Source organism: Capra hircus, chromosome 26 (assembly GCF_001704415.2).
Source record: "Capra hircus breed San Clemente chromosome 26, ASM170441v1, whole genome shotgun sequence".
NCBI lineage: Eukaryota > Metazoa > Chordata > Mammalia > Artiodactyla > Bovidae > Capra > Capra hircus.
Genome location: NC_030833.1, coordinates 19,730,322 through 19,754,614, shown reverse-complemented (window position 1 = coordinate 19,754,614; position 24,293 = coordinate 19,730,322).

The window sequence follows — 24,293 nt, the reverse complement described above, 5'->3', positions numbered from 1 at the left end:
CTGTGTGACCTTAAGGCAAGTTACTTAATGGTATTCTCTATTTTCAAACTGGAAAAGTTAAACTGATTAAATAAGTTAATATACATAAAGAACTAAGGATAATGCAAACACTGAGGCTGTTCAGTTGCCAAGTCGTGTCCGACTCTTTGTGATCTTATGGACTGAAGCACGTTAGGCTTCCCTGTTCTTCCCGCCATAGTATAGTAAGCACTATATAAGCAATAAAAGATCATGCTGTTGTTATGATCTTTGTTGCAGAATCCTGGATTGCCATGGATTAAGAGTTTATGAAGTATATTTTAAACATAGTGGAAAGAGAATAAGCTTTAAAGTCAGACAGCCATGGTTCCCAATATCAGCTCTCATTTTACAGCTGTGTACTCTTGAGAAAGTTTACTTCTGTACCTCATTTTCTCCTCTGTAAAATGGGAATATCTTAGTACCTTGTAGAAATATTTTGAGAACCGAACAAGGTGAGGTTATGTTTGTAAGGCTCTTAGCACTGTGTTTGCCTGCATGTTGTAAGCACTCTTAAACATCAACTGCTATCATCATCGTCATTTTTATCACCACAGCCATCATCTCAATGAATATTCAAAACAATCTTGCAGGCTGAGAATTATTATGGATGGAAAATTAAGGCTCAGAGGGGTTAGCCAATTTGTCTGAGACCACACAGAACTCAATTCTATCTGACTTTATCTCCAGGTAACTGAGACATTAAGTTTTCTTAAAAATCCATAGGATCCCTATGTTACCCAACATCCCTGCCATTGGGTTGGGTGAAATGAAGGAGTCTGGTAAATTGAAAACAATGAGTCATTTCTGGACCAGAACACGTATGCTTTGGTGAGATTCTCTCATTCCTTTCTTCCCTGCCATGGCATAATTGGAAAGTGTGTATGCCAGTATGATGTGTCATAGATTGAGGGAGGCTGAATCCCTGAGTCACTAAGTGGAATAATACCCTACTTGAATCATTAAGTAAAGTAGTAGCTTTTATTGCATTAAGCCACTAGGATTTTGTGACTTGTCATGGCATCTTGCAATGATTATCAGAAAACATCATGCTCTTCCCATTATACTTAAGATACTGGACCTGATCTCAAAGAATTTACCAAGTGTTTTGGGATATAAGCCAGAACCCATGAAGATTTATCTTTAATTCTGAAAAATATCCTGGGAGTATATATCATTCAGAATCCAGTTGGAAAAAATTTACCACTCCAGGTATATTAAACAGAGGATATTTAATACAGGAATTGGTTATAAGAGTATTGAAAGGGCTGAAGTTATTAACAGAGAGGAAAACAGAGTTAAAGTAGTGTAGCAAAGCAGTACTGTTTCTGGATCTCAGAGCAAAAATCTACCTGTAAGCCGGTGTGCTGTGCTGCTAAAGATCCTGTTGCTGAAGCCCAGCTGCCTAAGCGTGACCCAGAAGTCTATACCCCCAGCCTTCTACTGCTTCTGCTATAGCCGCCAGTGCCAGAACCACTGCCATTACTATCACTGCCATCAACACACCTTCTGTTACCACTGTGATTCCTGAAGCTGCTTCAAGACACTGCCAAATGCCCCCCTTCGAACCTCCCATCTATGGCCCCCACTGGCAGAAACAAGGGAGTCAGGGATAGGAACAGTTGTTTGCTGTTCATAAAGGTCCAGCATAGAGGGTAGGAGGAGGGTTAAAGGCAAATGGCTGGCATGGATTCCATAGTGCAGTTAGGACAGCACTTGCCAAGGGAACTTAGAGAAGCAATTAAGACAGACTGTATGGTCAAGGAGAGATGTAGTAGTTTCCTGTTGCTGCTGCAACAAATAATCGTAAACTTAGTGGCTGAAAACAATACAATGCATTCTCTTACAGTTCTGGAGGTGGATGATATAAAATGTATCCATTTTACCATGTATGGTAACATATTCACAGGTTTCAGGAATGAGGGAGTACACATATAGAAGGGCCATTATTCCACATATAACAAGAGATTTGTACCAGATTCTCAAAGGATGCATAGGATTGAGATGAGTAGAGAAGAGTATGAATAGCAGAGTATTCTAGGCTTGGGAATTGACAAGTGCCAAGGCACAGTGGCTGGGAAGCACACAGTCTGGTGGAGGACAGTGTACAAATGGTTGTGACTGGCAAATGGCTCATTAGGGCCATTGTAAAACATCAGTCTAGAAAGGCAGTTGTGGCCCAGACATTGGAAAGCATCGATTTTGTAGTTAATGTTATAGTTAATGGGAAAACTTGAAAGGTTATTGAAGAAGGGAATGATGTAAAAAAAAAAAAGACTTCTGTTTAACCATGTAAATAATGACAATAGCTGAGATTGACTTTCAACTGCTATGCATTGGGTTAAATATTTCATGTTCTAGAGCTCATTAACCTACATGACAGTCCTGTGAGATGGGACCCACTAAGATTTCCATTTTGCAGTGAGGAAAGTGAGGCCAAGAGCTTATAACCGTTCCCAAGGCCATTTGTTTGCTAAGTTAGGGACCTGCCAACTAATCTGACTCTGGAGTCTGAGTTCTTAACCCTGTCTTAATCTGCGTGGGTTGCCATAACCAGTACCATAGCTTGGGTGACTTAAACAAGAGAAATGGATTCATCCTCATCGTTCTGGAGGATGGAAAGTCCAAGATTAAGGTTCTGGCTGATTTGGCTTCTGGTGAGAGCTTTCTTCCTGGTTTGCAGATGGGTCTTTTCACTGCAACCTCATATGGCAGGAGAGAGCTCTCTGGCATCTCTTATAAGGGCACTAATTCCATCATGAGGGTCCCATCCTCATGTCCTCATCTAAAACTTATTGTCTTCCAGAGGCCTTGTCTCCAAATACCATCAAACTAGAGATCCACACATGAATCTGTGGAGCAACACTATTCAGTCCATAGTACCCCCTCTAAGTGAGTGCCCAATCCATAGGAGAACCTAGATGAGGCCAGAACTGGCCTCCTCAAATGCTTCCATATATTAAAATCCCCACATACAAACTTTGGAAATGTTAACTTGGCATTTTCAAGAACAGAAAAATAATCAAAGTGTCATTTTATTACCATCAGATGACTGCACATATAAAACTCTGATCGGGACTTTCCTGGTGGTCCAGCAGTTAAGACTCCACACGCCCAGTGTAGGCAGACTGGGTTTGATTCCTGGCTGGGAAACAAAGATCCCACATGCCATGAATGCATGCTAATTAGGAATTATGAGTGGAAACAGACTTCATGGAAACCAAAGTCCAGTCCCTCTCCTATAATCATCCAGCCTTGGATCTTTTAATATTGGTGAGGGTCAGAGTTTCTCAAAGCTGGAGGAACCCATAGGCCAAATATAAGCCATAATTGGGGAATTCCAAAGGTCAAGAGCCCAAAGACAAAAGTGGAAACCAAAGAAGCAGGGTAATATTGGGCAAAGCAAAAGCAAACGAGGAATGCCTGTGTGTTTAGCCTCTCCACCATGTCTAAGTCTTTGTGATCTCATGGACTATAGCCTGTCAGGCTCCTCTGTCCATGGGATTCTCCAGGCAAGAATACTGGAGTTGGTTGCCACTTCCTCTTCCAGGAGATCTTCCTGACCCAGGGATCAAACCCATGTCTCCTGCATCTCCTGCATTGCAGGTGGATTCTTTTCCTCTGCACCATCTGGGAAGCCCTCCACATCCCAAGAGGCATGGCCAAAAAGTAAATGAAAAATCAGTCAGTACAGTATACCAGATTTAATAGTAGTAATAATAATAATAAACCTCTGATAACACCAACTGTGGGGCAGATAGGATACATGGAAACTTCTACCTGGTGAGAGGAGAGTAATTGCTACATCATGGGGAACAAATTGGCAATGCCTTGCAAAGGTGAAGATGCTTATATATCCCAAAACTGGCAGTTCCACTTCGTAATACATTAACAGAAGAACTCAGTTCCAATTGTATAGGAAGACACTTATGAATGTGTTTATTGTAAATATATTTTGCTGTGGAAACAGTGAAAACAAGCAAGCTGCCAATTAGTAGAGAGGCAGATAAATAATTGATGGTTTTGTCCAACACTAGAATAGCATTCAACAGCTAAACAGAATAAACTGGAACTCATCTGTCAACACCTAGAAAGGGAAATGGCAATCCACTCCATTATTCTTGCCTGGAGGATCCCATGGACAGAGGAGTCTAGCGGGCTACAGTCCAAGGGGTCACGAAAACTCGTACATGACTGAGTGAATAAACAATAATAACATCTGTCAACACAGATAAATTTCAAAACCATAATGCTGAATGAAAAATGTAAAGCAAGGCTCACTATATTGGCTAAAATGCATGTAAATTTTAAAAACACCAAAAATCAGTATGTATTTTCTATGGATGGCAAGAGTGAACATCGACATTTTAGGAATCAGCGAACTAAAATGGACTGGAATGGGTGAGTTTAACTCAGATGACTATTATATCTACTACTTATGGCAAGATTCCTTAGAAAAGAATGGAGTAGCTCTCATAGGCAGCAAAGGAGTCTGAAATGCAGTACTTGGGTGCAATCTACAGAATAATCTCTGTTCATTTCCAAGACAAACCATTCACTATCACAGTAATCCAAGTCTATGCCCCAACCACTAATGCATAAGAAGCTGACACTGACTGGTTCTATGAACACTTACAATACCTTCTAAACAAACACCAAAAAAAAAAAAAAAAAATGATGTCCTTTTCATCATAGGGGACTGGAATACAAAAGTAGAAAGTCAACAGTTACCTCAAATAACAGGCAAGTTTGGCCTTGGGGTACAAAATGAAGCAGGGCAAAGGCTAACAGAGTTTTGCCAAGAGAATGCACTGGTCACAGCAAACACCCGCTTCCAACAACACAACAAACAGCTCTACACGTGGACATCACCAAACGGTCAATACCAATATCAGATTGATTATATTCTTTGCAGCCAAAGATGGAGAAGCTCTATACAGTCAGCAAAAAACAAAAAACAAGACCAGGACCTGACTGTGGCTCAGATCATGAACTCATTGCCAAATTTAGACTTAAATTGAAGAAAGTAGGGAAAACCACTGACCATTCAAGTATGACCTAAATCAAATCCCTTCCAATTATACGGTGGAAGTGACAAATAGAGTCAAGGGATTAGATCTGATAGACAAAGTACCTGAAGAACTATGGACAGAGGTTCATGACATTGTATAGGAGGCAGTGGTCAAGACCATCTCCAAGAAAAAGAAATGCAAAAAGACAAAATGGTTGTCTGAGGAGGCCTTACAAATATATGAGAAAAGAAGAGAAGCAAAAGGCAAAGGAGAAAAGGAAAGATATATCCATCTGAATGCAAAGTTCCAAGAATGGCAAGGAGAAATAAGAAAGCCTTCCTCAGTGATTAATGGAAAGAAATAGAGGAAAAAAATAGACTGGGAAAGACTTGAGATCTCTTCAAGAAAATTAGGGATACCATGGGAACATTTCATGCAAAAGTGGGTACAATAAAGGACAGAAACAGCATAGACCTAACAGAAGCAGAAGATATTAAGAAGAGAAGGCAAGAATACACAGAGTAACTATACAAAAAAGATCTTCATGACCCAGATAACTGTAATGGTGTGATCACTCACCTAGAGCCAGAAATTTTAGAGCCTGAAGTCGAGTGGGCCTTAGGAAGCATCACCGCCAAACAAGCTAGTAGATTTCCAGCTGAACTATTTCAAGTCCTAAAAGATGCTGCTGCTAAAGGGCTGCACTCAATATGCCAGCAAATTTGGAAAATGCAGCAGTGGCCACAGGACTGGAAAAGGTCAGTTTTCATTCGAGTCCCAATGAAATGCAATGCCAAAGTTTGTTCAAACTACTGCACAATTGCATTCATCTCACACGCTAGCAAAGTAATGCTCAAAATTCTCCAAGCGAGGTTTCAACATTACGTGAACCAAGACCTTCCAGATGTTCAGGTTGGATTTATAAAAGGCAGACGAACCAGAGAACAAATTGCCAACATCTGTTGCATCATAGAAAAAGCAAGAGAGTTCCAGAAAAACATCTACTTCTGCTTTATTGACTACACCAAGTCTTTGTGTGGATCACAACAAACTGTGGAGAATTCTTCAACAGACAGGAATACCAGACCACCTGCCCTGCCTCTAGAGAAATCTGTATGCAGGTTAAAGAAACAACAGTTAGAACTGGACATGGAACAAAGGACTGGTTCCAAGTTGGGAAAGGAGTACATCAAGGCTGTATATTGTCACCCTGCTTATTTAACTTATATGCAGAGTACATCATGTGAAATGCTGGTTGCATACAGCACAAGCTGGAATCAAGATTGCCAGGAGAAATATCAATAACCTCAGATATGCCGATGACACCACCCTTATGGCAGAAAGTGAAGAGGAACAAAGAGCCTCTAGATGAAAGTGAAAGAGGAGAGTGAAAAAGTTGGCTTAAAACTCAACATTCAAAAAAATCTAGGATCATGGCGTCTGGTCCATTACTTCACGGCAAATAGATGGGGAAAGAATGCAAACAGTGACAGACTTTATATTCGTGGGCTCCAAAACAGTGCAGATGATGACTGAAGCCAGGAAATTAAAAGATGCTTGTTCCTTGGAAGAAAAGCTATGAGAAAACTAGACAGCCTATTAAAAAGCAGAGACATTATTTTGGCGAAAAATGTCAGTCTAGTCAGTTCAGTTCAGTGCAGTCACTCAGTTGTGACTGACTGTTTGAAACCCCATGAACCATAGCACCCAGAGTCTGCCAAAACGCATGTTCATCGAGTCAATGATACCATCCAGCCATCTCATCCTCTGTTGTCCCCTTCTCCTCCTGCCCTCAATCTTTCCCAGCATCACGGAAAGATTGAGTCACCTCTTCACATGAGGTTGCCAAAGTACTGGAGTTTCAGCTTCAACATCTGTCCTTCCTATGAACACCCAGAACTGATCTCCTTTAGAATGGACTGGTTGGATCTCCTTGCAGTCCAAGGGACTCCCAAGAGTCTTCTCCAACACCACAGTTTAAAAGCATCAATTCTTTGCTGCTCAGCTTTCTTTATAGTCCAACTCTCACATCCGTACATGACCACTGGAAAGACCATAGCCTTGACTAGACAGACCTTTGTTGACAAAGTAATGTCTCTGCCTTTTAATATGCTGTTTAGGTTGGTTATAACTTTCCTTCCAAGGAGTAATCCTCTTTTAATTTCATGGTTGCAATTACCATCTGCAGTGATTTTGGACCCCAGAAAAATAAAGTCTGACACTGTTTCCACTGTTTCCCCATCTATTTCCCATGAAGTGATGGGACCAGATGCCATGATCTTCGTTTTCTGAACGTTGAGCTTTAAGCCAACATTTTCACTCTCCTCTTTCACTTTCATCAAGAGGCTCTTTAGTTCTTCTTCACTTTCTGCCATAAGGGTGGTGTCATCTGCATATCTGAGGTGATTGATATTTCTCCCAGCAGTCTTGATTCCAGCTTGTTTCCTCCAGCCCAGTGTTTCTCATGATGTACTCTGCACATAAATTAAATAAGCAGAGTAGCAATATACAGCCTTGACATACTCCTTTTCCTATTTGGAACAAGTCTGTTTTTCCATGTCCAGTTCTAACTGTTGCTTCCTGACCTGCATATAGGTTTCTCAAGAGGCAGGTCAGGTGGTCTGGTATGCCCATCTCTCTCAGAATTTTCCATGGTTTATTGTGATCTACACAGTCAAATGCTTTGGCATAGTTAATAAAGCAGAAGTAGATGTTTTTCTGGAACTCTCTTGCTTTCTCGGTGATCCAACGGATGTTGGCAATTTGATCTCTGGTTCCTCTGCCTTTTCTAAAACCAGCTTGAATATCTGGAAGTTCGCAGTTCACGTATTGCTGAATCCTGGCTTGGAGCATTTTGAGCATTACTTTACCAGCATGTGAGATGAGTGCAACTGTGCAGTAGTTTGAGCATTCTTTGGCATTGCCTTTATTTGGGATTTGGAATGAAAACTGACCTTTTCTAGTCCTATGGCCACTGCTGAGTTTTCCAAATTTGCTGGCATATTGAGTGCAGCACTTTCACAGCATCATCTTTCAGGATTTGAAACAGCTCAACTGGAATTCCATCACCTCCACTAGCTTTCTTCATAGTGATGCTTTCTAAGGCCCACTTGACTTCACATTCAGGATGTCTGGCTCCAGGTGAGTGATCACACCATTGTGATTATCTGGGTCATGAAGATCTTTTTTGTACAGTTCTTCTGTGTATTCTTGCTACCTCTTAATATCTTCTGCTTCTGGTAGGTCCATACCATTTCTGTCCTTTATTGAGCCCATCTTTGCATGAAATCTTCCCTTGATATCTCTAATTTTCTTGACGAGATCTCTAGTCTTTCCCATTCTATTGTTTCCCTCTATTTCTTTGCATTGATTGCTGAGGAAGGCTTTCTTATCTCTCCTAGCTATTCTTTGGAACTCTGCATTCAAATGGGTATATCTTTCCTTTTCTCCTTTCACAGGTATTTGTAAGGCCTCCTCAGACAGCCATTTTGCTTTCTTGCATTTTTTTTTCTTGGGGATGGTCTTGATTCCTGTCTCCTGTACAATGTCAAGAACCTCCATCCATAGTTCATCAGGCACTACCAGGGTCCAGCCCCAGTTGGATCCAGGGTATCCGAAGCGTGGATGGAGAGGCGAGAGAGGTATATAGATATAGATTTATAGACTTAGACATATATAGAGACAAGAAAACAGTTAAGAAAATAGAGGAGAGATAGAGGCTGATATTCCTTGGTTTACACAAAAAGCCAATAAAGTCTCAAGACAAGAGACTTGCTCTGTTCACGTAGGCCACTGGTGCCCACTTGAATAGCAGAGGGTGCCCCGCCTTGGGCTCCCTCTTGCGTGGGTCTTAGAAGCCTGGGCAGAAAAGTGAATGCAGAGAGCCTCTGTGTTCCAAGGGATCAGCCTGAAAAAGAGAGGGAGGGAGAGGGAGAAAGAGAGAGAGAAAGAATTGACATGAGGGAGGCCAAGCTTGTGTAAAAACCCCATAACTTTATTTTCAAAAGGTGTTTATATGCCCTAAGTTTTACATATTGGAAGATGCAGAGTCACACAGGGGTAGCAGTCCTGACCCTTATCGATACCAGGCTTTCTTTCTGCATACTTTTCTGTATGTAAAAGGTCTCAGGTGATATACATTATCTTCTAGCCAAGAGGCCTGTTAACATTTTATGGCCCTTTTCCTTGATGAATGTTAATCAACCAAAAAACTCATTTTCCCTTGAAGTGTTTTTCTTTAATCTGCATCACCCTCAAAGTACTAAATAAAGTTACATCCTTATAGAACAAAGGTGCAGTGGGTTACAACAAAGAAAGTACTTAACTCAAAGATCTATGTCGCTACTTGTTTTTTCTATATACCAACTATATTAATTAACGCATTCCCAGGTACACAACAAATAAAGGATATGAAAACTTGGCAGCAAGTATTGGCTCAGCAATGAAATCCTTAACCAGTTCTATTCTAATGATTTTTAACTCCTCAAAAGGCTCTACATTCCTAGAATGTTTTAAGCTTCCTGTGCCTCTCACAGTTGGGAGGCTGTAAACAACCCTATGCATAGCTGTAAAACCCAGATAAACCTGTCAGGCAAGGTTAGAAACCTATCAGAGGGGTTTAAATTGAAACACTCTTATTATGCCCAGGAGACTTATTAACCAAAGCTCTAAGTTGATTTTCTTCAGAGAAAGGTGGTCGGGGACAGCTCCCCGTTAATGTCAGAGGTGTTGGTGAGAGATGTGAAATAATAAAACAGAAAGATTCTGGTTACAGGAAGATGCTTGGGCAGAGGACCCCTTGAGACCTGATCCGCCTTGCCCGCCAGGTCTCTCCACATGAACTTGTCATGGGTGGGATCTCCCATGCTGGCTCCCAGCAAGGCACTCTATCAGATCTAGTCCCTTAAATCTATTTCTCACTTCTACTTTATAGTCATAAGGGATTTGATTTAGGTCATACCTGAATGGTCTAATGGTTTTCTCCACTTTCTTCAATTTCAGTCTGAATTTGGCAATAAGGAGTTCATGATCTGAGCCACAGTCAGCTCCTGGTCTTGTTTTTGCTGACTGTATAGAGTTTCTTCATCTTTGGTTGCAAACAATATAATCAATCTGATTTCAGTGTTGACCATTGGTAATATCCATCTGTAGAGTCTTCGCTTGTGTTTTTGGAAGAGGGTGTTTGCTATGACCAGTGCATTCTCTTGGCAAAGCTCTATTAGCCTTTGCCCTGCTTCATTCCGTATTCCAAGGCCAAATTTGCGTGTCACTCCAGGTGTTTCTTGTCTTCCAACTTTTGCATTCCAGTTCCCTATAGTGAAAAGGACATCTTTTTTCTTTTTATCTGTCTAGTCGAAGATATGGTTTTTCTGGTAGTCATGTATGGATATGAGAGTTGGATCATGAAGAAAGCTAAGCCTTGAAGAATTGATGCTTTTGAACTGTGATATTGGAGAAGACTCTTGAGAGCCCCTTGGACTACAAGGAGATTAAACCAGTCCATCCTAAAGGAGATCAGTCCTTAATATTCATTGGAAGGACTGATGCTGAAGCTGAACCTTCAATACTTTGGCCACGTGATGCATAGAACTGACTCATTGGAAAAGACCCTGATGCTGGGAAAGATTGAAGGCAGGAGAAGAAGGGGATGACAGAGGATGAGATGGCTGGATGGCATCACTGACTTGATGGACATGAGTTAAGCAAGCTCTGGGAGTTGGTGATGGACAAGGAAGCCTGGTGTGCTGCAGTCCATGGAGTCTCAAAGATTAGACATGACTGAGCAACTGAACTGACTTCTATGAATGTCCATAGACATAATAAAATTATAAACACATCCTTTGGAGGAATGCACATGAAGTGCAGGGAAATGAGAAAGGTGGGGTGAAGTCAGTGTAGGGCTTTGGCTTAAGTGTGACATTTTATTTCTTGGGGGAAAAAGAGACTTCTGCAGAATATTTAGTGATGAAAGATGCTTGTGTTTTATTATTTTCTGTATTAGTGTGTTTCCTGCTATAAAATATTCAACTTAGTTTATCACTTATAATAATTGGAAAAAACTAAAGGGGTCTAATAATAGTAATATTCAGCTCCCTGGGCTGATTTGAGAATTAAATGAAATAGTATGTCTAATCCATCTTGCCCAATGCCTAGTTCCAGAGGCTAGACTCAGGCCTCAAAGAAGCTCCTGTGCTTTCAGATTTCTTATCGCACCTTGACATTTATGGAGTGATTATATTTCAAAAACATAGTCTTATATTCATTATTTAATTTCATCATCATCACAAGCCAGTGAATACAGTGGATGTCTTTTTTCCCATTTTAAGACACTGGGGTCTAAGAAATGAATGTAGGTAGTTCTGGGCAGCATGACGGAGGAACCAGATCTGCTGAAATCCTGCCATTGACTCTTCCCACCATCTCTCCAAGATGGAGCAGTAGTGGCTTTTCAAGAGGCAGAGAACGTTCTTCTTCCCACAGTGGAACAATAACTCGAATAAGCCCTATTTGCAGATTGAGCAGGAGAGAGAACTGGTTTAGAGCAAGCAGGCTGCCCCAGTATTTCCTTCATTAGCAGCCAGCAAATTCTCTTGCCTCCCTAGGCTTTCTTGAAGGCCTTTGCTCACAGAATAGAAATAAAATTACCAATTTCTCCCTATCAAACAGACTTGTTTCCTGTAAATGCTTTAGAAATCTATGTGAATCAGATGAAATCACATGTATAGTCATACTCTGGAAATAATGATGTGATAATAAATGAAAAATACTAGTGTTACTGCATAAATGGGCTGCTGGACTGAAAGTTTTGATACTTTAGCAATTCCATATAGTTTAGATCCTTTTCAAAAGTCCAAGAAAAATGGAAGGAATAGAGGAAACCCTTGTCCTTTTAGAGAAACCCATCTAAAGGAAAGCCAAAGAGTGGATTTCTGATTGCAAAGAACCCATTCAACTGAGCTTAACAACCACAAAGCTGTGTTTCAATGTGTATGACACGTGGATACCACAATGTCTTCTTCAATAAGTAGCTTCCATTTATTTGCATTGTTCCCATTCTCTAAAAGTAATTTTTAATTTACAATATCTGATATGATTCATTAATCTAGAAAATTAGACTTCTGGGCAAACATGGTCTGTGTGTCCAAAAATTGAAATCCAACTCTTTGTGCTCTTTCATTTTCCTTCAGAGAAACTTTTAGGTTTGCAAATGCAGAGCAAATTAATTTAGCAAAATGAGTGCTCCTGTATTTACAACACTTCATGTTTGACTTAATTGTCCTAGAGCTATAAGAAGTGCAGGACCCCAAGGACAAGATGCTGGATTAAAATGGAAGTGACTGTCAGTTAACAGTGAGGGCAAGCGGGGCATCTCCACCCTGGAGACAGTACTCGAGACACAGGTAAAAGGGCTGTGACACATTGACCAAAGGGCTTGAAAGGTGACATCTGGGATGAATAATTTCTAGTAGTACTACAGGGTTTGTGCCTGAGCTTTTCAAACTAATGCTTTAGTGAAGAATCAAGAAGTAGCAGGAGAGTATTTCTCTGGTGGTCCAGTGGTTAAGAATCCACCTGCCAGTGCACAAGTTTGATCCCTGGTCTAGGAAGATGCCATAGGCAACTAAGCCCATGCACCACAACTACTGAAGCCCACTAGCCCTACGGTCCATGCTTCGCAACAGGAGAAGTCACCGCAATGAGAAGGCCTTGCACCACCCCTAGAAAGTAGCCACTGCTCACGGCAACTAGAGAAAGCCTGTACACAGCAACGAAGATGCAGCATAGCCACAAATAAATAAATTTTTTAAAAAAGTAGTAGAGAGACTTTTCTAGCCATTTAGGAGTACAAGGTAATTGGCTGTAGAATCTAAACTACTAATACCTAGGAGACAAGAGCCTGGCTGCTGTCCAACTTGCCTTATCTAAACTATCTTATCTGCACAAAGAGGATAACATGGAATTTCCAAGGACAATGATGAGATTTCAAGAGAAATCTCACTTGAAGGCACTTTGTAATACCTAACAACCCCTGTACAGTGGCATTGTCCCTGAGAAATACCACAGGGACAGAATGCAACTCCCCATACACCACGTGTTGGACACCATTCTTTCAACTAAAGTTCACATTTTTCTCAGTTGACCCTAAAGCACTTAATAAGGCTTGCTGAAGTGATCCTTTGGGAACAAGATGAGGAGTTGGGCAAAGAAGTAAATTATTTCTCATTGATGATAGTAATGGAAAACAAAGCTCAGGACAAGTTCATAATTTCTATGAATTTTACTAGGCAGTGGGTTTTATTTGAATTAATCTACATTGACCATAATTATCAGTGCTTTACTGTTTTTCCCATATCTAAAACAACAATTCTTCTCAAGCTATACATCATAAGCACTAGTTCAAACTAACTAGATATTTCTTTTTTTTTTTTAACAAAGAATGATTCAGTTCTCTGAGTCTCCTGTTTTTATATTTAGTGTACCATGTGTCTTTAGAATTACTTTAATTTAATATTAGAGGAATTAGATATGCTTATAATCAAACTGCATTATTCATACGATTTAAGCATTCACACTTTTCAATGCTTTTATTTCATACTTCAGTTTGTTTTCTTTTAAGGGCTGAATCAACTTGATTAGGTATTCTTATTGCCTTTCTTTTCAATGCTTGTCCTCATATAACACATCTCTATTCATATGCATTTTTATAAATTGACTGTTAACTATATTCATATAAGCTCCCTGCTTTAAAGCATGAATGTTCAAAAGATTCTAAAGTTTTATGACATTTTGGTCCCCTGGTCTTTTAGTAGTATAGCAGCTTTAGCTGTGTAAGAAACCATCCCAAAATTTTGAATCTTAAAGTAATAGGCATATCAGTAGCTCAAGATTTAGTGAATTGACATTTTGGGCTGGGTGGTTCTGACCACCTCAGCTGGGCTCACTCAGGCACCTTCCATCGGCTAGTGGTTGATGGCCTCGTTCATATGTTCGGCAGTTAGTTGGCTGGCTGATAGGATAACTGGGCCAAATAAAACTCATCATCCAGTAGGCTAGATCAAGCTTGTTCACACTGTGATAATCTCCAGGTTCCCAATGGCACCAAGAGAAAGCAAGTTCAGATGTGTACACATTTTTCAAGTCTCTCCTTGCTTGACAAAAATAAGCCTCATGAGCAAACTCAGATTCAGTGTGGGAGAAGACTGCCTAGGGGAGATGCGTATAAATTGTGGGCTATCATTTTAGCCACCTGGCCCAAGCAGCATTCCTACCTCGTTCTTTCCTCTTGAATGCACCCCTTTGTTGCACCTTTCTTGGAGAGATTTCAGAAGAAAGTTCTTACACATACCCTTCCATTTTGCCCCAAACTGAATAAGGCCTCTTTCTCTCATTATTTGAGCCTAAGTGTCTCAGATAGTAAAGAATCTGACTGAAAGGCAGGAGACTCAGGTTTGATCCCTGGGTCAGGAAGATCCCCTGCAGAAGGGAATAGTAACTCACTCCAGTATTCTTGCCTGGAGAATTCCATGGTCAGAAGAGCCTGGAAGGCTACAGTCCAAGGAGTTGCAAAGAGTCAGACATGACTGAGTGACTAACACTTTCTTTCAGATACCTTGACATTAAGTCAAACATGGAAGTTCTTCCTAAATTATTCTTAACTGAGCATCAACCACTGAAACCATAGAGACATTCTGCTTTTGATATTTCAAAGTCAAATTAGGGTAGCACTGATGAGCTGCAGATCTTTTATTTTTTATTCTTGAAGAATATCATAGATTGCAAGCCTACTTTGTTTTCATGATGGATTGAACCACTTATAGCCTGAGACGTGGTTTGCTTATTTCTTTGAGATTGCTGGGTCAAATGGTATGGTTTTAAATACATAATTCCAGATTGCTTTCTCCAAAACACATAATTCAGATTTCTACTAGCAATATGTGAATGTATACTTAAATTCTCCATCAGGAATAAGTTATAGAAGCTTTTATAATTTTTGTTAGTTTGATAGGCATGTGCTATTTCATTGTTACCTTAATTTGTGTTTCCCTGACCTCTAGTGAGTTGGAGAAGTTTTAAATATGTATGCTCGCCATTTGGATTTTTTTTTAGCTGCTTATTCATATTTGGGGGGTTGCTCACTTTTCTGTTCAGTTGTTATTCTTGTCAATTAATAAGACCTCTTTGCATATAATTAAAATTGTAAATTTTTTGTTGGCTGTACTGCAATTTTCTCCCAATATCTAGCTTATTGATTTACTTTTTACTATTCAGGAAACATTTTAAAAATTACTTTTATATAACCAAGTGAGCTGTTTTTGAAATGGTTTCTGGTCTCCCCGTCTTGGTTAATAAGGTTTCTCTTGGCTTTAGATTGTATGTGTAATCTTGATTTTTGCCAAGATTACTTTATATTTTTGTTATTTGTATTTAAGTCTTTCATCCATTTGGAATATATTTTTGTAGGTGATGTAATATAAAGGTCCAATGTTACTTTCTCCATCATGGATAAGCATGATAGTACTATCACCATTTGTTTAATGACTTACCCTTTTCTGACTGAATTAAAATAGCATTTTTAATCTTTTAAATTTTAATGTATGCTGGGATATTTTTTATTCCCTATTTTTTTTAATGTTTCCATTTAATTTGGTTGTAACATATACCAATATCCAGTAGGGCAATCCCCCTAATATTGTGTTTTTACAGATGAATCTTGGCAGCTTAAAAAGACATTTCACATAACTGTCAAATTCTAAAAAATGAGCTCTTTGGGGTTACTAATTTTTGAAGAATCCAACACTTTTATGCTGTTAAGTTTTATCCAAGAATAAGCAGTGCTTTTTCATTTGTGAATATTTATTTTTATGTCCTTCAAGATTTCTTCACATAGGATCTATAACTTTCTCATTCAATCTACACCTAATAAATTTATAGTCAAGGCTATGGTTTTTCTAGTGGTCATGTATGGATGTGAGAGTTGGACTGTGAAGAAAGCTAAGTGCCGAAGAATTGATGCTTTTGAACTGTGGTGTTGGAGAAGACTCTTGAGAGTCCCTCGGACTGCAAGGAGATCCAACCAGTCCATCCTAAAGGAGATCAGTCCTGGGTGTTCATTGGAAGGACTGATGCTGAAGCTGAAACTCCAATACTTTGGCCACCTCATGTGAAGAGCTGACTCACTGGAAAAGACCCTGATGCTGGGAGGAATTGAGGGCAGGAGAAGGGGACGACAGAGGATGAGACGGTTGGATGGCATCACTGACTCAATGGACATGGGTCTGGGTGGACTCTGGGAGTTGGTGATGGACAGGGAGGCCTGGTGCGCTGCAGTTCATGGGGTCACAAAGAGTCAGACACGACCGAGCGACTGAACTGAATTGAATATTGCAGATGATTTTTAATTTTTTTGCTATCTCCATTTTTTGGTGATTGTTTCTAGAAGAGAAAAGACATTTGATATGGTGTAGTGTAGCACAATGGTTAAAACCATGGATTCTGGAACAAGATTCACATCCTGGTTTGGTTCAAATCTTGGATCTACTACTATTATGTGGGTAACCTTCGATATGCCATTTAAACTTCTTTGCCTCAGTTTTGTCACCTGTAAAATGGTGGTAATAATGCCCACCTACAACATAGAGACAAGTCATCCACCAAAAGTTTACTTTCTGGCTTCATAGTGAAGTGTTACTCCTGGGAAATGGCTGTCCAGTATCCTCAAAACTGTATTTCCCAGGTTCCCTTTTATCTACAAGGTTCTCAATGTCTGAATTTAGAGCAACAGAATGTGGCAGAAGTGCTGTTTACTAGCTTTAGGTCTGAATTAAAAATATGTAAGTCTTTCTCTAATTATCAGTTGGCTATTAATACTTAGGGCAACCTTAGGAGCCTTGAGATAAAGATGACAGAGCCTCTGTCAGCTCCATTCCTTGGATGACTCTGGAATAAACTGCTTTTTCACCCCACAACACCCACCGCCTCAATTCATGAAGGGAAACATTGACTTCAGCTACGATGGGCCACTTAGTTCCTAGGTTTATCTGTTACATCAGCTAGTGTTGCTCTATAAAATATTTCATGAGGGTTATGAGTATATATGTATATATATGAATATATAAAAATATATACATATTCACATATCAGTGTGTAAGTTTGAGTGTATTATTATAAATATTATTATCTTGTATCCAGGAATCTACCATATGATTTGTTAATTTGAGTTTGAGTATTTTAGTCTCTGGGGTTTTCTGGGTATACAAACCATGTTATCAGCAAAAAGTATAGCTATACCTCCTTCCACTGTTTATAGTAATTACCTTATTTTCTTATCTTACTTGTGTGTATGCTCAGTTGTGTCCAACTCTTTGCGACCTCATAGACTGTAGCCCACCAGGCTCCTCTGTCCTGGCAAGAATATTGGAGTGGGTTGCCATTTCCTGCTCCAGGGGATCTTCAAGACCCAGGGATTGAAATGGTGTCTCTGTAGCTCCTGTATTGGAAAGTGGATTCTTTACCACTGAGCCACCTGGGAAGTCCTTTCTTATTTCACTACATTGCCAAGACAACATTGATTAATAATCTTAATAGCAGGCGTTCTATTATTTTTCTGTTATTATTATAAATGTTCTATTGTTTTACTCTTTAAACTTTTATATGTGATCAGATTTTGGGAAATATTAAAGTAACTTCATTAAGTAGTTTCTATTTTACTTGGCAATTTTTTAAAATGACTATGTATTTTACCAAATATGTTGTCTGCATCTGATATTGGTAAGTTCATATGTATTTTCTCCTTTATTAATTGATATTCTGGAATATATTGAGAGACTTTTCTGGCTTGAACTATTCACACACTTCTCCAAATAAACCTTCTTAGTCATATCATAGTATTCTTTTGATATATTTTTGGATTCCAATTGCCAATAGCTTATTTAGAATTGTTACATTTTAAATCATGGTTGAGATTGGTCTGTAGTTTTCTTTTGTACTAACATCCAACGGGTTGAATATGTCAGTTATATGAAATAAAATGGGAAACTTTATACATTTTAATAAAAGAATAGCTTAAATAACGTTGGAATTACTTCTTTTTTAAATTAGAGAATGCTCACTTTTGACTGTGCTGGTCTTGGTACCTTTTAAATGGTAGATCTTTGCATACCTTAGCGATCTCAGTGATGACTGATCCACAAGTTTTCTACTTCTTTTGTTATTGTCAGTAATTCAGTTCATATTTTGAAAGTTTGAGTTTCAGTTCAGTTCAGTCGCTCAGTCGTGTCCGACTCTTTGCGACCCCATGAATCGTAGCATACCAGGCCTCCCTGTCCATCACCAACTCCTGGAGTTCACTCAGACTCATGTCCATCGAGTCTGTGATGCCATCCAGCCATCTCATCCTCTCTCGTCCCCTTCTCCTCCTGCCCCCAGTCCCTCCCAGCATCAGAGTCTTTTCCAATGAGTCAACTCTTCTCATGAGGTGGCCAAAGTACTGGAGTTTCAGCTTTAGCATCATTCCTTCCAAAGAAATCCCAGGGCTGATCTCCTTCAGAATGGACTGGTAGGATCTCCTTGCAGTCCAAGGGACTCTCAAGAGTCTTCTCCAACCCCACAGTTCAAAAGCATCAATTCTTTGGCACTCAGCCTTCTTCACAGTCCAACTCTCACATCCATACATGACCACAGGAAAAACCATTGCCTTGACCAGACCGACCTTAGTCGGCAAAGCAATGTCTCTGCTTTTGAATATACTATCTAGGTTGGTCATAACTTTTCTTCCAAGGAGTAAGCGTCTTTCAATTTCATGGCTGCAATCACCATCTGCAGTGATTTTGGAGCCCCCAAAAATAAAGTCTGACACTGTTTCTACTGTTTTCCCATCTATTTCCCATGAAGTGATGGGACCAGATGCCATGATCTTTGTTTTCTGAATGTTGAGCTTTAAGTCAACTTTTTCACTCTCCTCTTTCACTTTCACCAAGAGGCTTTTTAGCTCCTCTTCACTTTCTGCCATAAGGGTGGTGTCATCTGCATATGTGAGGTGATTGATATTTCTCCTGGCGATGATTTAGTTTGATAATCATGAATCGACTATATTTTGCTGTACCTGACACTTCTTAAATACTCTAATTCTGGTTTTGTTCTTATTGTTCAATAGTTCTATATTGCTGGACACCTCTTTGCTTGATCTGCCTTTCTCAGACTCCTGAGTCCTCATAGCTGAGGTACTATTTTTACTGTTGGGTCTCAAGTTGTGGTAGCAATCTAGAAAGGGATGGGATGTAAAATATTTTGTGCTCTGTGGACTGTTATGTCTTCCATCTCCTTGACCTATCCCAGCCTCAGGAGTGCAGATGGCTCACACAGTTCCTCAACTTCCCTTTAGCTTCTTGACAACTAAGAACACTGGGGATATCTCTCTGTCAACCCCAGATTCACATTTTGTTGGGCCAAAGTTTTCCCAGAATCCAAAGCATTTCAGTTCCTGGGATCGCTGAAGCTGCTGTGCAGACTCTCACTTGGTCACCTGAATTCACCTTGCTGAGACGAGAATGCAGAGCCCAGAATTTCACAGCAGGTTGGACCAGGGGAGACCCATAGACTGGAAATGGGAATGGAGGGAAAGTTAAATAAACTAATGCATGAGATGAAACAAAGGTGATTTATTGATATTTTTAATTAAAATCTAAAACAAAAATGGACAGTTCTCACTTCACATTGCTTTTGATTTAGTAACTGTGCTGATTTGACATTCCTCCTTCAAAGTGTAGGGCTTCCATGGGCTCAATTGGTAAAGAATCTGCCTGCAATGCAGGAGACCTGGGTTCAATGTCTGGGTTGGGAAGATCCCCTGGAGAAGGAAATGGCAACCCACTCCAGTACTCTTGCCTGGGAAATCCCACAGAGAGAAAAGCCTGGCTACAGTCCATGGGCTTGCAAAAGAGTTGGTCGTGACTTAGCAACTAAACCATCACACATCTCAAGTGGTAGGTCTGTAGGCAATACCCAGATCTGCAGAACTTTGAGGTCTGTGCTTTTTTAAATTTTATTACTTCCTTCTTTACATAAGCCTTGTATTGTTTCTATTTATTTCTAAATGGAGCTAGGCAAAAATGAATGTATAAAGTCCTCATTTGTACAGATTATTATTAAGATATAGCCCACAGGAACATGTTAAAACATTAAACATCTTAAAGCAAGGATAAGGTTAAGCAAAGTGATAAAGCAATTAATCAGATTAAGATTGTTTCTCTTAAACTAAAGCAGACGTTAGAGTCTGATGTCCTACTTAATGATGAGTACTTTTACAAAGGCTTATTTCCCTCTTTTTATTAAATGATTTCTTCCCAGGTTGACTTCTTCGATCCATCACCTTAATAACTCATGCCCATTGACAAGCAGTTCTAGATTCATCAGTAATAGAGGTCTGAGTTCTCTCATAATCCCAATAAGAACATTCAGCAAATCTTACATAGAGGCCCACATTTGTCTTTTCCATATGTCGAGCTTTCACATTTTGTATGATTTTAATAAAGTGTTCCATAAATTTAAAGATGAGCCCTGAAAACCATTTTCTGAATATGGAGGATTCATATAATTCTTGCATCTGTCTGATTTTATTGACATTGGATATGAGAGAGGTCTAAACAACACCTTGATACCACGATGGAAGTTTTATCATATCATACCTTCTTTGCTGGCTTCTGGAGACTACCTTAGACTGTTGAGAGCTCTGTGACCACAGCATGAAAACTAGAGACCCAAGAAAAAGGTGAAGGCAAAAGAACCTAACCTGTTTAATATATAAGAACAGTGGGAACTGAAATAGTGGAAGATTTCTTCAGACTCATTTGATTTCAGACTATTGTATTTAAGCAAAGTGATCCACAGAGGCAGCCTGATTCTGACTAGACCTCTCTCTCTACCTTGAGTGGCTATTGCACTCGTCGTACATGCCTGGCCTTGGAGGGAACATGAAATCAAGCTTAGCTTTCCTTAAAGGAGCCAGGAGATAAGGGGGAAAAAATAGGAGAGTACAGACATACAAAAGGGAAAGATAAATTCCAGAATGCTCCATGGGGAAAGGACCTTCCCAAAGAGGAAGCATAAACAAAAATATGGGCAAGTGTATGTAACTTGTGTGTATGGCTTCACATGCATAGGTGGTGGACTGAAGAAATCAGTAATAAACCAAGAAAGGTAGCTTGGAGTCAGATCATAAATGGTCCTGAATGCCATGGAAAATGAGGTACAATATGAGGATGAGAAGAAGATACAGTCAAAAGGACAACTCAAAATTGGCTAAGTCCTTGTACCATTTTCTATTGTGAAAATGTTCCATGAATCTCACTGTTGCTGAGTTGCTAAGTTGTGTCTGACTCTTTGTGACCCCATGGACAGCAGCATGCCTGGCTTCCCCCTCCTTCACTATCTCCCAGAGTTTGCTCAAATTCATGTCCACTGAAGCAGTGATGCTATCTAACTCATCCACTGGTCCCTAGGAAATGCCTGCTTGCTTTCTGGGGCACCGTTTCCTCAGGGTCCCACCTCCCAATACAGGTGATTTTAACAAAGAAGACTATACTGTCCAGGCCTGTAATCATGAGACCCTTCTGGTTTATTCATAAAGTATAGTCACTCTAAGCCAAAGCTGGGCTCTTGGCCCTGTGTTTCATGACTATCTCATTCCTAGCCAGGTCTGGGACTGTACAGCTGGTCTGTCCCCTCTTACCTCTGACTCTGAACACTGAGGATGACCTAAGGTTAGCCCCTTAGTTCCCTACTCTATTGGGATCTCAGAATTGAGCTGCAAAAGCTGAATCTAAAACATTCCTGCAAGAGGGAGGGGAGGCCTTAAACACTTCTACCCAGAAGATACACTGGATTTTTAATTCCAGTATTTTTACAACTACAGTATATTATGAAGAAGGGAAGGTTTATAAAGTTTTTTGAAAGGTAGAAAAACAAATTATATTTTCTGTATGTTGCAGGGTGGGAAAGAAGAACAGAATGTAGAGAAGTGGAAAGATTCCTTTACTGGGTTGGTTTCTTTCTTTCTTTCTTTTTCTAGTGATATCACTCCTTAGTGTTCTGTCATTCAAAGCTTTTGTCTCTTTTACAATCCCTATGGGCTGCCAGTCCACAGAAATATCCACAACTGCTCCCCATAGTTGGCTATGGTTGGAGAAGGTACCCTTCATATGGCAGCATCTGGACATACTAAGGGAGAAGGCAATAGCACCCCACTCCAGTACTCTTGCCTGGAAAATCCTATGGATGGAGGAGCCTGGTAGGCTGTAGTCCATGGGGTTGCTAAGAGTCGGACACGACTTGACTTTCACTTTTCACTTTCATGCATTGGAGAAGGAAATGGCAACCCACTCCAGTGTTCTTGCCTGGAGAATCCCAGGGATGAGGGAGCCTGGTGGGCTGCATACTAAAGCTACATTTCATTTTCTTGCAAGGTGACTTATTTTGAAAGATTGGGAACCTGTGCTTTGAAAACACGTTTTCTCTCAACAGAAAAGATAGTGTGAGTAATAACACCCCACAGAAACTGATTATTTCAGCTGTAAAATACAAGTTCCATGCAGAGTGATGATTTTGAGAATAAGATGGTGTTTTCAAAGATAAAAAGTCTGTATTTTTGGTCTAACTTTTTCCACTGTGCAACAAAGGAAAAACTCATTATCTAAATCATGTTTTTAGCAAGTTACTTTTCCTGGTAGCACACATGACAGTTCATTTTGCCTGAGCGTTTGGAAGTCTTCTTAAATCAACTAATACTGTAACCACAAGCTAAAATAACAACTACAGGCTTACCTTGGAGATATGGCAGGATTGTTTAAAGACCCCTAGATAAAGAAAATATACCCCAAAAAGTGGGTTACACAAATTTTTTTGGTTTCCCAGTGCATGTTAAAGTTATGCTTATACTATGTTATAGTCTATGAAATGTGCAATAGCATTATGTATAAGAAAACAATGCACATACCTTAATTTAAAAGCACTTCATTGCTAAAAAATGCTAACCATCATCTTACAACAGTGGGTTGCCATAAACCTTCTATTTGTAAAATATGCAGTATCTCTGAAGTTTAATAAAACAAAGTACAATAACATAGGGTATGTTATACTCTAATTTTCACTGAACTGATTAAATTTATTTATTTGATGAATTTATACAAATCTTATGCTATGGAAAATACAAAATAATAATAAGATGCAAATTCTGCTTTTTAAAAGTTTACAGTGCAATTAAAGACACAAGACACACAGAATAAAGACAGAAAAGAGTATGAGTTAATGAATGATTTAGTATGATATAGATCAGAAATTACAAACACAGATGCCTAGGGAATCCAACAGAAAATGAAGTCTAGGTAAAGTTGGTCTGTGAAAGAAGCAATTGGTGGGGATTATGGCAAATTAGGGAGTACTTACACTGCTTAAAGTGGGAAGCTTCTACTCATTTGAGCTGTTAAGCTTTCAGGCAAGATTAGGGGCCATCTTCTGCCAATCTTATTATTTTTCAGAAAGATCCAATGATCTGGATTATCAAAATATCTGGAAAAATATAAAAATTAAAAAAAGAATAAATAATCCTATCTGAGTCTATATTGTGGAAACCAAATGAAACACAGCTGCATGCCATATTGATCTCATAGGTCATCAGTTTTTAAACTCTTTTTAAAGTCATTTAGAAAAAGAAGTAATTACATTGTAACAGATAAGACCACAGGTTTTGGAATTGAGTAATTATCACCTGAAGTAAATTTCTTAGCTTTTTAAAGTACAATCTGTAAAATAATTCACAGAATTGTTATAAGAATTAAATAATTCTAAAAATACATAAGGTATTTATTAGAATACCTGGAAAATTACAAATTACTAATTCAGTGATAGTTTTCTGTCTCTCTATCACTCACACACCCCACTCACACATGTTCTGGCTATCTTGAAGGCAAGAAGATCTATGTTTTCTGTATTTATCCTCCAATTATATGTTAATGTCATATTCAGACTATGGGCTTCCCTTGTGGCTCAGATGGTAAAGAATCTGTCTGCAATGCAGAAGACCTGGGTTCAATCTCTGAGTCAGGAAGATCCCCCTGGAGGAGGAAATGTTAGCCCACTCCAGGATTCTTGCCTGGAGAATACCATGCACTGAGGAGCCTGGCAGGGAACAGTCCCGCGTCACAGAATCGGACAGGACCAAGCAACTAACACTTTCTGAGTTAAACTGACTACTAAACTTACTGAAATAAT